The 13,344-nt window shown below is 37.1% G+C and overlaps 1 protein-coding gene across 1 annotated transcript in view; it reads left to right on the top strand.

Annotated features, from left to right (window-relative positions):
- Window positions 1-13,344, top strand: part of LOC128640395 (heparan-alpha-glucosaminide N-acetyltransferase-like) — a 623,176-nt gene that overhangs the window by 279,341 nt on the left and 330,491 nt on the right. The window lies entirely within an intron of this gene.

Genomic DNA, 13,344 nt, shown 5'->3' with positions numbered 1-13,344 from the left:
AGGCGTTACTCATTTCACTCCAATAGAAATAAGTAGTTGCCACCTTACTCTTTAGCTCCGTCCAATAAACCAGCTCAATAGTTGTATACAACAAACTGAAAACATATAGCTGAGCAACTAGAACAATTAGTGTATAACAGTCCATAGTGTAATGAGGCAGCATTGACCCCCATCCAGAATGTTTTTAGATTTACATGAAAACAATAAAGCAAGTTTTTTAACACTAGAAATTGGCGCTATCAGTTTGCTACTCTCTGGCATATACTGTATATATGGGATACTGATATGGGGCCGATTTATTAATGACTGGCGAACATGATTCGCTGTTGCCAGACATCGACAGACATTGCTGAATGCCAACAGCATACGCTGTCGACATTTAACATTGAACAAGCAGTTCTGTTGAACTGCTTGTGCGATGCCGCCCCCTGCAGATTCGCCGCTAGCAGGGGATGTCAATCAACCTGATCGTATACAATCGGGCGGATTGCAGTCCGCCACCTCAGAGGAGGCGTATGAGTTAAGGAGACCGCTGCTTCTTAACTCCTGTTAAGATGCATTTTTTTTTCATTATGCAAAATTAAAATTTTTTATGGCAAATTCATTTTTTTAATGTCCCTTTAATCAATGCTTAAATTATATATAGTTTTGCTTTCTAACATTTGTAGTCAAATGTAGTTAAATTTTGCTCAAGGCATTACTCATTTCACTCCAATAGAATTAAGTAGTTGCCACCTTACTCTTTAGCTCCGTCCAATAAACCAGCTCAATAGTTGTATACAACAAACCAGTGGCGTCACTAGGGGGGGGGGGCGGGCCGCACCCGGGTGACACCCTCCAGGGGGTGACACCAAAAAAAAAAAAAAAAAAAAATTTTTTTTTTTTTTTAAATTTTATTGAAATTCAAAGAAATACAATGTTTAGATGCATAGATTATTTTATTAGAGGCTGGCATTTGTGAACATTAGTGGGACTGGGGAAGTTGTAGACACACAATTTTTTTGCCCCTTGAGCCAGTGCTGCAATTTCAAAAAATAGTTTTCCCGGCTGCTTTTGCTTGTTTGTACTTTGCTCCTCCCCTGCCCAATTTCACTATGAATGTTGTGGGTGTGCCATGGGGCTTGCAAAGTTGCGCTGCTAGCCTAAACCTGCCTGCCTATCTGTGCTCACTGCTCAGTGACATGCGGCCCAGGGCTGTGCACTGACAGACTTGGAACAGAGTCAGAGAGCAGAATTTTCATAGTTTGCGCGCCTAAACCTTTTCTTCAGTGATTTATTTTAGAGTGCTCTGTTTATCTTTCATTTGATGTTCTGCTGAGCCAGGCTCTAGGCATGAGCTTCCTAATTAATGCAGTGCAGTTTACATATTTTGTATGTGTGTGTCTGAGTTTTTGTGTGTCTCAGTGTTTGTGTGTGTGTGTTTTTGTGTGTGTGTCTGAGTGTGTTTCCGAGTGTTTGTGTGTGCATCTGAGTATGTTTTTAAGTGTGTCTGAGTGTTTGTATGTGTGTTTGCCTGTGTCTGCTTTCTGGGGGGGGGTGACACCATGACTTACCGCACCGGGTGACACCAACCCTAGTGACGCCACTGCAACAAACTGAAAACATATAGATGATCAACTAGAACAATTAGGGTATAATAGTCCATAGTGTAATGAGGCAGCATTGACCCCCATCCAGAATGTTTTTAGATTTACATGAAAACAATAAAGCAAGTTTTTTAACACTAGAAATTGGCGCTATTAGTTTGCTACTCTCTGGCATATACTGTATATATGGGATACTGATATAGGGGCCGATTTATCAATGTCTGGCGGACACGATCCGCTGTAGTCAGACATCGACAGATGCATACGCTGTTGGCATTTAACATGCAGTTCTGTTGAACTGCTTGTGCAAAGCAGCCCCCTGCAGATTCGCCGCTAGCAGGGGATGTCAATCAACCTGATCGTATACAATCGGGCGGATTGCAGTCCGCCGCCTCAGAGGAGGCGTATGAGTTAAGGAGCAGGGGTCTTAAGACCGCTGCTTCTTAACTCCTGTTAAGATGGGGCTGATTGACTGTTTGATAAATCGGCCCCATAGTCTCTTCTTGCTCAAAAACATATTTTCTGTATTCCCCAGAATGCGCTCCAGCCTCTCTGACAGTAGGGTCAAATGACAGGAAAAGCAGGCGATAAAAATAATGAAACTGCATTGCAAGTTTTTTTTTGCATTATGCAAAATTAAACATTTTATGGCAAATTCAATTTTTTAATGTCCCTTTAATCAATGCTTAAATTATATATAGTTTTGCTTTCTAACATTTGGTTTCCCTCCGAAAACTGTTTTTCATTTTGATCTATCATTTAATATGAGCATTCTTGTATAAGAAGTAATGTTGTTGTTAAAGTGCCCTAAAACATGTTGAGATCTTTGCATATCCTAAAAGGGCTAATTAAGTAAAAATTGTTTGCATAAAGAATTGTTTAAAAATTGCTGGCAAGTATTTTAAAATAATTTTCAAAAATAAGCAAAAATATTTAAAAAGCCATGCTGTCGGGAGCAGTCTGCTCCACCCCCTTTTATCAGTGTTTAGACACAGGCATTGTATTTTCAACAGCTTCTAGGCATGCTCCAGCAGCTAATCACTGTGCACTTTTGAATTCTACCAAAGCAACAATAGATATAGCTGCAGACATAGAAGGAAATGTGTGGGGGGAGTTAGAGCTTTATATTTCGGAAACCTTAAAGAAAGGGTTAATGGCGAGGCACTGCCGTATAAATTTGCAGGTAACGTAATTAAAGTAAATATTATTTCATTTTGTCTCTATCCAAACTTGTTTTATGTCGCTTTAATTCGTATTCCTCTGTTCTATCTAAAGAGTTACTTCCTTAACCAGGTGTTGTTGCGGTAACCATGCGATTAAATTAAAGCTTCCTGATTTCTCCCCATGAGCCCTCACTGTGGTAGAGCAGAAAGCCAATGGCTTGAACAAATTAGGTTTGCAGAAATAAAGAGAAAACCGTAAGATGATAAGGAGGAATGACAGAGGTGAACACTTTGCTGTAGTCGAGGGCACAATAGATCAATAGTAAAAGACTGCTCTCACCTTACAGAGGCTACAGAAAATGCTGTTTGTATGTGATCTATGTTTGTAATCAAAGAAGCATAAACAGTGTCTATCTGTTCAGTGCATTTTCACAGCCTCATCCGTCCCATTCTGAACTTTAAAGGGACATAAAATTCAAAACTGAAATCCACATAAAAAGTTTAATTATGTGTGGATAAAAACTTTGTAGTGTACTTTTATTATGTATTCTCTGTTTTTTGCTTTACATTAACGCCTTGAGACCCTCACAGGTGATTAGTTTGCGCTCTATAAGTACCCAATAGATAGATAGATAGATAGATAGACATTATTTCTAAAATTAATCCGACTACTACCTTGAGAGGCTGAAGTGCATACTGCAGATTTCAGACCTTGCAAGATGCTACATACTGATTGCTTGATTAGTGCAAAAAGTAATTTATATCACTTTATCTTTATTTGTATAGTAAACAACATCCTTTAGTGTTGACAGTTTAAAGGGACAGTATACTATAACATTTTTTTCCCTTAATGTGTTTGCAATTACTTTTTTTTTTACCAGCTGCAGAGTATAAAATGTACGAGATTTGCTTTTTTTTAACGCTTATTTGTGTATATGAATTAGCTGATTTTGTGTTTGGAAGCCACAACCTAATACAATGGGTTGAGCTTGTAGGTATAATCAGATCTCATTACTTTATCACATTGTGTACATATACCTACTTCTTTATCTTATATCTGTCCATAAACCAATCACCAATACTTGGAGAGAACGATGGAAAATTAACATTTTATTACCTTATCTCTTCTATAACCCACTGGGAGTGTAATTTCTTCTACTGGCTGTGTTAACACAGCTTGGCCTTGAGGCCAAAAACTTTCAGGATGGGTGGGGATACCACAGGCTAAATAAACTACTTCAAATGCCAATATAAGAGTAATGGAAATACTTGTAAACAATTTAATACACTCCAGCAGGTAAAGTGGATCATTGGGAACAAATTAAAGGGAAGAACATTTTTGAGAAAACTGTCCCTTTAAGTACCATATGTGCAGGATAACTTTTCAAGAACATAAAACACAATTGACGTATTGGATCACTGCACAAAAGAGCTTACAATTTAATTTTTAATTTTAGCCCCACTTTTATCTGTAGCAACACAGTTTCAAATGATCTCATTTTAGATGGGGACACTGTCAGTGTGCATCTCCAAATCCTTCCTTATGACCCCTTGCTGCAGCTATAAACAGATAGCTTTTATTTTAATGTTCATTGTTAACAATTTGATTTGCAATTTTATTGCACCATAAACTGCTTTAAGGCATGATTTTTGCTCCTGCCTAAATACACAGATTAAATAAACAATGCTTACTTTAAAAATGGCATTTTATCTTTATGTAAGCTTTATTTTGCATCTTCATAAATCTGATACACTTGTTGCTTCAGTTGATGTAATGTGAGGTTTGGTTATGTCTCTTTTGCTTTGGGTGACCTTTGTTGTAATTTGAAAATTCTTGTATCACCTGTGATTGTTTTTTTATTTTTTTATTAAAACTTGATATAAAAAAGCAGATCTGTATATGAGTGTAGCTTAACTCCATATCTCCATACTAAAAATGTTGTTAAATATTGGTGTAACTGTAACTGGGGTGACTGTTGCCCAATTTGGGATCCAAGCCTGTCCTGCTATGTGGTCCATCCCCTCTCCGTGCAAAGCCCGGGACAGCACCTGAACTGTAGGCCGAGACCAGTGACTATATCTTTCCACCTGGAAAGGTCTCAGTGGGCTCCCAGACAGGTGTCAATCCCTCTGCCTTGCACCTTTCTCCAGGACGGTAATTATCCCTTTGCCTGCACTGTCTGTAAAGAGACATTAAACACTTTGAAATAGTAATATAAAATAATAAATTGTATATATATATAAAAAAACTCTGCAAAATACTTTCATAATTTATTTTGTCCCCTTTTCCTGTAATTCCATTCTGAAATTGTGAGCTTTTCAGTTCCTGTTAGAAATGGAAGTGCAGAACACTGTTATTTCCCACGCAGTCATTAGCTGCACACTCTAGTGACCTCTTTATAACTGTCCCTAACTGTCACTGCAGACAGAGCAAGCAACCTAAGTTTAAACATGACAGCTCTCCTAGAGATAACATCAGAAAGCAGGACCTAAACCTCTGCCACCTATTTCCTCACAGAACCAGACAAAACCAACAATATTAAAATAATCTACTACAATTTCTTATTTAACTCAGTACTAGTCTCTAACAACACATTATTTTCCTTATGGTGACATATTCCACATAAATATATTGAAAACATTTAGTCAACAACATAATAAGATAATATAACTTTGACAAAAGTAAGGGACATTTAGGAGGTTATAAATAATAAAAGTAATAGCCATTTGTTTGTATAGTCACCCTATGCAAAATATATTCAAATTATCCTTTTTCTCCTGTACACATTTTGGTGATAGACTTGCAACCAATAGAGGGCGCTGTGTTATACAATGTCCTGTAGATGGTTCAACCAATAGAGGGCGCTGTGTTATACAATGTCCTGTAGATGGTTCAACCAATAGAGGGCGCTGTGTTATACAATGTCCTGTAGATGGTTCAACCAATAGAGGGCGCTGTGTTATACAATGTCCTGTAGATGGTTCAACCAATAGAGGGCGCTGTGTTATACAATGTCCTGTAGATGGTTCAACCAATAGAGGGCGCTGTGTTATACAATGTCCTGTAGATGGTTCAACCAATAGAGGGTGCTGTGTTATACAATGTCCTGTAGATGTTTCAACCAATAGAGGGTGCTGTGCCATGCAAAGTCCACGTGGATGGTTGTAGTTCTGTCACATGGGAAGTAGGGTTACTATATTTCTAGGGAAAAAAATTCCAACCTTGCTAATTAGCATAAAATTGTATAATTCAGGTGATTAACTCAGAAAACAAAGGGGATTTTTTTAAATTACATGTATTTATTTATTTTTTAAGATTTAATTTACAATACATGTGCAAAAACAATTATTTCTCAGATTCAAATAAAATTAAAAATTAGATTAACCCCTTCACACCGTTAGGAAGTTCCATGCCGTCCTAACAGTGCTGGGCTTTAAAGAGACATTAAACACTTTGAGATGGTCATATAAAATGATAAATCGTATATATAAAAAAAAAACTCTGCAATTTACTTTCATTATTTATTTTGTTCCCTTCTGAAATTGTAATCTTTTCAGTTCCTTTAAAAATTGAAGTGCAGAACACTGTTATATTCCACACAGCCATTGGCTGCACACTCTAGTGACCTATTTATAACTGTCCCTAATTGGCCACAGCCAAAAAGGTAACCTAAGTTACAACATGGCAGCTCCCATTGTTTCATAGACACTAAAACTTTACACTTATTTTGCCAATATTTAAACAGCTAATGAAACTTTAAAAAATACATCTAAATGTTATTCTCCGACTAATCTTTTCTTTGAGTGCTTCAGTCTATCTAGCATTTATTTAGTATTTAATATCCCTTTAATGCCGAAGCCTCGCCCTTTGACGCAAGCAAGAATCGGACTGGGGTGCATGGCTAGGAGCGTAGATAGTCCCCCATGATCCGATCCCGGCCTTGAAATAGTGTGATCGCACCTACGACCACGTGATTTCATTTTTACAGCAAGTGTTTACATCGGGACTTTGTTCTGATTTAAGCACTTGCATCCTGGCATGAAGAATTATGAAAGAAAGTTTTGGGTTTAATTTCTTTTCATTTAGCCGCCAATCAGCAAGAGCTACCCAGGTGCTGAGCCAAATATGAAACCCAAGATTTTTATTTTGTGATTCAGACAGAGCATAACATTTTAAAAAAAGTTTCCAATTTACTTCTATTATCAAATTTGCTTAATTCTCAGAAATATTCTTTGTTAAAGAGATACCTAGGTAGGCATCTGGAGCACTACATGTCAGGAAATAGCGCTGCCCTCTAGTGCTCTTGCACATGGATAACATTTTTGTAAAACTGACAGGCTCCTGAGCTTACGTCTATGCTTTTCAACAAAAGATACCAAGTGAACAAAGAAAAATTGATAATAGAAGTAAAATAGAAAGTTGTTTAAAATCACATGCTCTATCTGAATCATGAAAGAAAAAAAATTGGGCTTCATATCCCTTTAAGTAGTAGCACTTTCAGTATACAGCGGTCAAAACAGCCATTTCAAATGACAAAGTCAAGGTAAAGGAGCTACCTGTAATTTTTTTTATAAACTCCAACAGTTAAAATGGATCATTGGGAACACGATAATGGAGATAAAACAATCATGGTGCACTGTCCCTTTAAGAGACTGTAGTGGAGCAGATATTAAGAGGTAGATTTATCATACCTCAGGCGGACCTGATTCGCTATAGCGAATCATGCCTGCCCTGCATCGCTAAATACCGACATCATACGCTGTCAGCATTTAACAATGCAGCACAAGCAGTTCTGGTGAACTGTTTGTGCAATTTCGCCCCCTGCAGATTTCCTCGCAGGGGGTGTCAATCAACCCGATCGTATTAGATTGTGCGGATTGCTGTCCTCCGCCTCAGAGCTGTCTTAAGACTGCTGCTTCTTAACTCCTGTTTCCCGGCGAGCCTGAAGGCTCGAGTGAAAAAACAGCTTCATTAGGAGCAATACAGGCCTTAATAAATCTGCCCCTAAGCCTCACAAAAACACCAATTACAGAAATTTATGATTAAAAAATAAACATTTAGGGCCAGATTACAAGTGGAGCGCTAAATATCGCTTTCATGAAAGTGATATTTGCGCTCCACTGTGTTACAGGAAAACTGGGCCATATAAATAAAGTACATTACAAAGTACATTTATTGGGTATTAAACATTTCATGGGGAACAATAATAAAATATTCTAATGTGCTGCTGCATTTTATTATTGCATGATCATTTTGCTGAGCCAATCAGAGATGGCATATTTATATAGCCACTTTGGAGACTATGTTGACTCCTTTGCTGAGAGGTGAAAATATATTTCTGTCTAAGCAATATGGTAATAATCATATGCTCTAGCACGTTGGATCATGTTGCTAATGCTCCTGTAAGTCCCTTTAAAACAAACAAAATCAAGTGGCGAATTGTGAGGGAGAGTGAAAAACTGAAAGGGCTACAGTGATTTAAAACCGGGTTTTGTGAAGGATCAAACTGTAAGTAAGCACTTCTATCTGCTGCAGTAGGAAATTCTTAGGTTAAGTACTGTTTGTTTTATAGACTCTCCTGGGAAAACAACAAGAAACATTTCTTTTTTTTGTTGAGTACCATTGGAGTGATTGGTTTGTGTTGTGCAACCGCTCTAATGGATATAATGCAGGGTCCTGGAGTATTTATCTAAATGTTCCAACTGTCATTCCTCATTTTATTGAAGCACAGAATTAAACTGCTGCTGACAGCCTGCAAGAGCATTAGTGGGCTTGATATTTTATGCAGAAGCTTACTTACCACTAATGCTATCTTGAATCAGTCTCTCTGGCATTGCGGCTGACATCTTGAATCAGTCTCTTAGGAGCTGTCCGCCATATTTCCTTGTAAGGGAATGCAGCAGCCATCTTGAATCAAGCTGTGACAGCATTCCAGGCTTTCTTAGCATTTGTGCAGTGTTTGAAATTGAATTCCTCTAAGAAAACTCATTTTTAATTTTTATTATAAATGTAAATGAACATTGTAAAGTAAATAATTGCATTTTCTGATTTGTTATAGAATTTTTCATTACTGACTCTAGCTTACTATCTGTTTTGCCCTCACAAAGGTGTTTAACACAGATTAAAGGGACATAAAACCCTCAAGTTTCATGATTTTGATAGAGCATACAACTTTTTAAATAGCTTTCTATTTTACTTCTGTTATGTTATTTGCTTTGTTCTCTTGGCATTCTTTGTTGGAAGGTATACCTAGGTAGGCACAGGAGCATCAGTGCTCTAATGGGAGATAGCTGTCCACACATCCTATTTAATGTTGGCTCACCCAATGTGTTCAAGTAGCTCTTAGCAGCAAATTTGATAACAGAAGTACATTTGAATGGGTTTTTTTTTTACAATTATATGCTCTATCTGCATCATGAAAGAACACCTTACTTTAGGACTACAAAAGTGCTACATTTTCCAGTGCTACTTGGTGTTGCACCAAAGCACAACGCTTAACTTACCATTTGTAATATGTATAGGGTGCACTAAAAAATGACCGCCATGTTAAAGGTTCTCTGGTAAACCATTTTTAACATTCACTTGTAGAACCAGATTGTAAATAAAGAAAAAATTGCATGCGCTAATGACTAAGAGCAGAGCTCGACAAACCCAGGAGCCAAGGAGTCACTGGCTCCTAGAATTTTAACGCTGGCTCCTAACTTTTTGGCTGATTCTAGATATATCTACGGTATATACAAATACCACTGTCTGGCTCCTAAAAGTATGCCTGGCTCAGAAAAATTGTTACTGGCTCTTAAATTTCGAACAGATGAACATGTCCATTTTGCTTTACAACTTATCTTTAAATTCTTATATAGGGCACTTTAAGAGATAGCCTAATGCATTGATACAAATACAATTATTGTAAATTATGACAAATACATATCTGCAATTATGACCTACACTTTAAAACAAGGACCAGCAGTGGGAAAGTGACCCTTTGCATTTGGTTTTCATCTTGTGTCCTGGGTTAAAGTACAATTTTATTTTTATCTCCAGAAGAAATATTAGTTTTCACAGTTTAGGGGCTTCATTGTATTTATCAATTTAACAAGCTGTGGCCGCATCTTGGGATCCCTTGTAGTGCAGTGTAGGCTTCCTAGCTTATCCGCCAAACCAGAGGTGGTAGAGTTAAAACATCCCAGTCTGATTCATCTTGGATGATTGACATGTCCTGTTTTTGTGTGATTGGTTGCATAAGAACATTTTCAAGGCTATACAGAAATTTGCTGGTGCAATGTTAAAGGGACACAAAGCACCTTGTAACTACAACACATTTTTGCTGTATTGCTATATAATTACACCAGCCAAGTATAAAGATTTTAAAAATGCATTGTTTGCTGCAAGTGTTTTCAGAAGCCAAACTCTACCTACTACTTCCCTAATTTCGAGGAACCAATCCAGACTTCAAAACTGGAATTGAAAAGACTTCCCATATTATTGTTTTGCAGTTGGTTATCTGATAACTTCTTCAGAGGTCGTTAAGTGACAGATAATTGGCAGGGTTGGGCATGTGAAGTCTGAAATGTACATGTCCAGTCCTTAGAAATGAAAAACCCATACATGAAAAGGGGGCAAAAAAATATGAAACTACAAAGTTATTCTACTACTCACAATTAAACATTTTATATCACTATAGTTCACTGTCCCATTAAAAGTTGGCAAAAGATACTGTTTTCTTGCTCCAAATATAGGTGAACATATTCCCTAGCTAAGAACCTTGATAAATCAAGCTTAAAGGGTCTGTTCTCAATGGAAAAGCAAAGTCGGGTAAAGTAGTATATATATTTCATTTTTGAGCAAGACTATAAGTAGTTACTAAACATTATGTTCATAGCACATATCCCCTATTTAGACAATTTATATAGATATTTCAGTTTCACCACAAACGTCCATCTTGCAAACAGCACACAACCACTTCCCTCCCTTCCCTCCTATCATCACCCACACATCCTCTAATTTGTGTACAGATACACTCTGTAATTGTAATCCAGTTATTTCCAAAGCTAACAAAATTATATATATATATTATCACTTTTTACTTTTGTCTAAATGTTCTTGTCCCTTTCATTCCACAAAGTCAAGCTCTACTATGCATAACATATACATTTATTTGGAGGTGCCCAAGTTTACCTAGCATTTTACTCTTGTTCACTTTTATTAATGTCATTTTAAACCACTTATTTATTTAGATTGGAAACTCAAGAGTCTCTCACATTGGCATACTTCGTATAGAAGAGAAAAAAAGAAAATATGTTTTGTTATTGTACTGTTGGTTGCATATAACATAGGGATTAAACACAATTGAGCAGATCTGGTGATGTGACAATTACAAGTGGCAGCTAGCTCCCAGTAATGCTTTGCTGTTCCTGAGCTTATCTAGGTATGCTTTTCAAAAAAGGTTACCGGGAGAACAAAGTGAATTTTGTAACAAGTAAATTGAAATGTCTCTTAAAATTGCATGCTCTGTCTGAATTTGTGAAAGTTTAATTTTGACTTTAATGTCCATTTGAAATAATTGTTGCACAGAAAGGTCTTCTCTGTTATTCATATTTTTGTTTAAATTGACATTGAAGAAGTTATCCCTATCTTTTAATTTTTTGTACACTGTTCCTTTGTCTTTCGCAGAGAGTAATTCATGTAAACACCACTATTTTTTGTAAAGTACTACATTTTCACATTTCTCAAAAATTAAAAGAATAAGCTGCTCTCACTGGATTCTTAAAGGGACAGTCTAGGCCAAAATAAACTTTCATGATTCAGATAGAGCAAGTAATTTTAAACAATTTTCCAATTTACTTTTATCACCAATTTTGCTTTGTTCTCTTGGTATTCTTAGTTGAAAGCTTAACCTAGGAGGTTCATATGCTAATTTCTTAGACCTTGAAGCCCACCTCTTTCAGATTGCATTTTAACAGTTTTTCACCACTAGAGGGTGTTAGTTCACGTATTTCATATAGATAACACTGTGCTCATGCACGTGAAGTTATCTGGGAGCAGGCACTGATTGGCTAGACTGCAAGTCTGTCAAAAGAACTGAAAAAAGGGGCAGTTTGCAGAGGCTTAGATACAAGATAATCACAGAGGTTAAAAGTATATTATTATAACTGTGTTGGTTATGCAAAACTGGGGAATGGGTAATAAAGGGATTATCTATCTTTTAAAACAATAAAAAGGATCTTTTCCAGATAAGCCCCCCCAATAATGCAAACAGTGCACGCGCCAAAAGTTAAGCCCCGCCACTTTTGTCAGCTGACGTATTACATTGCAATAAAAACTATGAAAATGAGTGAAACTATGAACTTTCTTACGCTTTCGACTGTCGTTCATGACAAGGAGACGGCAATACTTTTTTTGCAAACACACGGAGTGATCCATCAGCAACGTTTATGCAACAATGGCCACCAAATGACACTTTCCACTGTTTCTGACAGGTGGAGGTGTAATGCACGACAGTGTCGTCAAGAAATCGCTCTTAGAAAGGGAACTTGGCTGGAACGGTCTAGGATGGAGTTCAGGACAGTAATTCTATTTATTTATTGCTGGTCTAAAAATCTGACAAGTATGAAATTCTGCTCTGAGGAATTATCTATTGGCCACACGACCGCTGTTGACTGGAAGAACTTTCTTCGCGAAATTTGTGCCTGGCGTCTTTTGCAGAATCCAACTATTGTCGGTGGGCCAGGTCTACACGTCGAGATCGATGAAACGCTAATATCTCGCCGTAAAAACAATGCAGGGAGAGTCCTTCCCCAGCAGTGGATTTTCGGAGGGATCTGCAGGGAGAGTAAAGAAGTGTTCATGTATGCAGTTCCAGATCGAACTGCGGACACTCTGATGCACACAATACAGGCCTGCATAGCTCCCGGCTCAATCATCATTTCCGATATGTGGCCATCATACAAAGGAATTGAAACTATTCTTTCAATGAATTATACTCATCAAACGGTTAATCATAGTGAAAACTTTGTGGATCCAACGACTGTAGCTCACACACAAACCATTGAATCTTTCTGGCATGTCTACAAGATGCAGAATAAGCGCCAATGCGGCACACACAGATCTTTAGTGGACAGCTACTTGTGTGAGTTCGTTTGGAGGCAAAGGTACCGAAATACGGACCTTTTCATGCAAATTATCAATGACCTGTCCCAATTTCACCCTCTTAAATAAAAAATAAAGACCTGTCCCAATTTCACCCTCTGGAAAAGATCCAAAACAAGTTTCAATGAAAAATAAAAGTACAAAGTTTCAATGCACCGATAAAAAATAAAAGTACAAAGTTTCAATGCAGCGAAAAAAATTAAACTACAATACAAAATAACAATATAAGTTACAGTTTAGTACAAGTTTAATTTAATTTCACAAGTACAAGTTTCAAGTACAAGTTTCATTTCACACTGTTCCTGTTCAATAAACAATAAATGTACAAGTTTAATATCTTTTTTTTTTTTTTCATATTTGTTGCGGCGGGGCTTAACTTTTTGGCGGGGCTTATCTGGAAAAGATCCAATAAAAATTCTGGTGTAGACTGTCCCTTTAATTGTAATTT

Source organism: Bombina bombina, chromosome 9, assembly GCF_027579735.1.
Source record: "Bombina bombina isolate aBomBom1 chromosome 9, aBomBom1.pri, whole genome shotgun sequence".
NCBI classification, from domain to species: domain Eukaryota; kingdom Metazoa; phylum Chordata; class Amphibia; order Anura; family Bombinatoridae; genus Bombina; species Bombina bombina.
This window is presented reverse-complemented; position numbering and strand designations above follow the sequence as displayed.